We start from the raw sequence: 4,592 nt of genomic DNA on the forward strand, positions 1-4,592 counted from the left end.
TAAAATCCTGTTATTTGCAGCAACATGGATTAAACTGGAAGTCATGATGTTAAGTGAAGTGAGTCAGACACAGAAAGACAAATACATTATCTCACTCATTTGTGGAAACTTCACTGTCTTTTTAGTTCACTGGTCTTTATGAAACATGTAAAAAAATTTCATATAGACTTTTTTAGCAGAAAAGATTGTACAAAGCAACTAGGCCATGTGTATCAAATATAAAAATTTGCAAATGACTTTTAATTTTGTTTCAGAGTGATTACTAAAAATCAGAACCTGTAAGAAGGACAATTTTAATATATCATTTTCCTCAGAACAGAAAAGTTTATACATCAAAAGAGAGGGAGCTTAAAGCCTGCAACTTCCTCCCCATAGCATTCACAGCCCCTTTAATATCCTTGTTCCTCATCCTCAAAGAGTAGATTATAGGATTTTGCATAGGGGTAACAACATTGTTCAATACTGACATCAGTCTGTCTTTCTCCAGTGAATAAGTTGATCGACTGTACATATGTGAAGATGGAGTTGCCATAACAGAGGAGGACAATGATCGGGTGGCAGGCATACCTACAAAAGACTTTTTGCCTCCCCTCTGAAGAAATTATTCCTAAAATGTTAAAAAAAAAAAAAAAAAAGATATAAAGGTAAGAAAGGACCATTCACAGAAAAGGAGTCCAACCATTGAAAACCCCAATGGAGAGCAGTGCCAATTCATTCACAGAAGTGTCCCCACAAGACAAGGTCAGCAAAGAGGGATGTCAGAGAAGAAATAATTAATCTGATTGTTGCTCCAGAGGGCAGGCAGAATGTCAGTAATGTGTGCACCACTGAACTGAGGAAATGGCCATTCCAGTGTGAGGCTTCTGACTGGCTGTATAGGACCTTATTCATAGTAACTGAATGCCTTAAGGGCTTACAGATTTCAATGTAAAGATCATATGCCATTGCTGCCAATAGAAGTTACTCTGGCCTAATGAAGAAAAATACCAAAAGTCGTGCCATCTAACCCACATAGGAAATGATTTTCTTCTATGATAGAAGATATACTGTCATCTGAGGGACATTGGTGGTGGTGTAGCAGATGTCAAGAAAAGCTAGAGTCTCGAAACAGGGAACACGGCGCCAGGGCTGCTGTGGATGCAGACAGGATTCCGGAGGCCGGGGCCACGCTGAAGGCGGCCAGCTGCCCTATTCAGGATTCGAGGTTTCAGGCCGGCATTAAAGAAGATTCCTGGGAGTGCCCGAGCCGCGCCGCGACTGAACAGCCTGAGGCGGCAGCGGCCAAGAATGGGGAAGGCGACAAACCAGAGGCAGAGAGTGAGCACCCGACCTGGCACAGCACTGTGAGTGACCCCTGGCCCACATCTGTTCGGGGGGCTGATGCCCACCCAGCTCCCGCCTGCATCACCGGTTCACTCACCACCCCGGGGCTGCCTCCATTTTCCCAGGTGCTGGCAGCTCTGCCTGGCTCGGCCGTCACTGAGTCTTCCCTCTTGCTTGGCCCGGCACTGGGCTTTCCGGAGCTTGCGGGCCAGCCTCACCTCCCACTCCCTCCGTGGTTCTCTGGCGGGGATGGTGGCATGAGGCATCCCCAGCCAGTGTCGGGAGGGCAAGGAAGTACGGGCGGGCAGACTGTCACTCCACCACACCCTGGACTCCGGGCCCGGTAAACTTCCTGTTACTGGGAGGCAAATGCCATCTCTGCGGTCACCAGTTCGGAAAAAAGCCTAACCAATTTCTGGTTGGGAATAGTGTGGTAGGAGAGTTCCCAGGTCTGCTTGAACCTGCTAGAGAGCTGGCTGCAGGTGGGCACTAGATTCGGTCAATGCCAGGGGGATACAAAGGTGAACAAGACCCGAGAAAGATCTACACTGTGCTACAAAGGCACCCAGAGCGACCGTTCGTCTGTGCCTACCAGAAACCTGGTAGACTTCCTAAAAGTAACTTTTTCAAAACTCTACAGTCTCTGGTCAAACATGTGAAGTGAACAGGATGTCACTTTCATTCAGTCACAGCCCCTTTTCTCCAAGAGCAATAGCATCTCAGCAAAAGACTTATGATAGAGTATCTGCTTTTTAAAAAAAAAAAAGAAAGAAAAGAAAAGAAAAAAGAGTACCTGCTTGAGAAATGGAGTGATCTCGATCCTTAGAAGACTGAACTTTCAGCTTCTCTGCTTCCGGCTTGGTCTGCTGTTCCACCCTTTGTTTTTTTCTAGGATTTCTTCAATAGACACTTTCTGGAGCAGTGCCTCACTTTACCTTTTCCAGTCTATTTCTCCTAGCAGGACCACATTTTCTCCTCTGACTACAAAAATCCTTGAAGAATATCACTGTATTTTTTGCTCACATGCATACACTCCACAGTCTGAGGTAGGACTAAGTAAGCAAATTGATCAATGCTTCTTAAAAGCCTGTAAAGTGCTCTCCCATCTCAAATAGGACCAGTGCTTTTCGTTGACGCCCTTGATGAGGCTGGCAGTGCCAGGCATACAGTTTATTCTGAGCTGATATGAGGCTGCAATGTATACTGGTAGTGGCCAGCATATCCAACCTCCTTTCTCCTACCGCTCTCACTGTCTTGGTGGGACCAGTAAAGGAACCCCTGCCCTGACCAGCACATCTGTCTGTATCTTTCTAAATAGAGAGAAAAGAGTATCTTGAACATCACCACAAAGAAAAGATAAATGTTTAGATGATGCTTATGCTATCTACCCTAAATGAATCATTGTATAATACATGCATGCATTGAGATAATACACCATACCCCTACAAATACACACAATTGAAAAAGAAAAGAGTAACTTAACACATGAAATTATACCATAAAGCAGTTTTATAACATATTTTAGTTGAGTCAGAGGATCAAATGATACATAGGAAATATATTATTTCACTATACTGGTTGGTAAATATTCTTCATAACACTGCTGGATGTGTAACTTCAGAAGTATTTAGTTCAGCACTTCCAATCACGATGGCAGAATAGACGGTCCCCAGTGTCACTCTCTCTCACAATCAACCAATTTACAATTATTAAAAAGCACCAATTGCTACGCTGGGTCCACTAGAGCTGAAGGAAAGAGGAGGAGATCCCTATGGAGTTCATAAAGGCAGGAAAAGCCAGGATGAGAAAGAAAGGACCGCTCTGATCATTTCAAGCCCTAACCACTGCAAGACTGGCCCTGGTGAGCACATGGAGAAAGAACTGACAAAAGCTGCTGCTGTGCCCATTGTATGAAGTTGCTTGAAGGTGGCAGGGGAGAAGAGACCTTGGCCCCCAGGCCAGGAAGACCGCTAACAGGTTTCCTATGGACCCACATAGGAGTGACGAGCCACAACAACTGAAAAAAAGGAGCCACTCAGATGCCAGTGAGTCATTGCAAGGGACCAGCACATGGCATATCCCACAGAAAGTATTTGGAGTGGCGGGGGGAAGCCAAGCCATCAGGGGAACATTGGGGAACAGCAGGGACAGCTGATCTGCCCTCCAATGAGCACAGGACCACTCAGTAGAGACCAGTCAGGAATGCAGAACTGCCGGGTATGCAGTTTGCTGAAAAGACTTAGGCCCAGACCAGAGTTTCCACACAAGCCAGGTGTACCAGACCTCACAAGACCCAGAAGTCCTTACAAGGTCAACTATTAAAACCTGAGCTGCACAAAAAGCTTTCCCCAGAGAATCAGCAGCAACATAGAAATTTAGCTCAACCACAGGGCTCAAGTGACAGTCCCCACAGGAAGTTCTCCCATTTTAAAAGTAACCAAAGGACAACAGTTAATTCCAGTGCAGAATTTAAGTGGTGGGAATAGCAAATAATTTAACACAGAACTGAAAGAAAAAACAAGAAACCCACAGATCAGAGACAAAGTTTGATATTAACCAGTAAAGGTGTAACACCACCAAAGAACATCTATAAAACCTAGAGGGACTGGAAGCACCCCAGGCTCTCAAGCTGGGGTGGGGAGAGGTGAGGGCCTCAGCCACACCCTGCTGAAGTCCACATCCAGCCCAGCCATGACTGTGCTGCCACCAGAGGGCCCCTGGGCTCCTCTGCCTGAATGAGAGGGGTGCCACCGCCCTCAACCACAACCTTCACCCTCCTTTCTTCTCCCCCCATCCCTCTCCCACTTCTTCTCTTCCCCTCCCCCCCAACTGCTCCACAACATCTTAGAATGTAAAATAATAATAATAAATAAATAAATGAAAAGAAACCTGACTTTACTCAAGGGTCTTTATTTTAACCCTTTGTTTTGTGTTGGTCTTAGATCTTTCTTCTGTAAACAAAGTCTTTTATAACAGCTTGGAGAAATAGCTGTCAAAACTCCTCAAGGAATTTTTACAAAAGAAGATGAAAGATTTGACCTAACCTATAAGATATTAAGACCTATAGTAAAGTCATATTAATTAAAATACAGTTTGTTCAATGTGGGAAAAAAAATAAGTGGAAAAAACAGGTCATGTATTTGGGGGGACTCTTATCATTAATAACAATGGCATCACAAATCTGTGAAGAAGAAATAGCTATTTTGTCTACACAGAGACAAAGTAGAACCAATTCTGGCTGATTATCTCACAGCATATATAAGCATGAC

General features: G+C 44.6%; 2 pseudogenes; both read right to left on the reverse strand.

Moving 5' to 3' along the window:
• Positions 1-325: 325 nt before the first annotated feature.
• On the reverse strand, positions 326-1,589 carry LOC134378976 (olfactory receptor 5V1-like; annotated as a pseudogene).
• Positions 1,590-2,105: 516 nt separating this feature from the next.
• On the reverse strand, positions 2,106-4,117 carry LOC134378977 (U6 snRNA-associated Sm-like protein LSm1; annotated as a pseudogene).
• Positions 4,118-4,592: the final 475 nt, after the last annotated feature.

This window comes from Cynocephalus volans, chromosome 5 (genome assembly GCF_027409185.1).
Source record: "Cynocephalus volans isolate mCynVol1 chromosome 5, mCynVol1.pri, whole genome shotgun sequence".
Classification (NCBI taxonomy): Eukaryota; Metazoa; Chordata; class Mammalia; order Dermoptera; family Cynocephalidae; genus Cynocephalus; species Cynocephalus volans.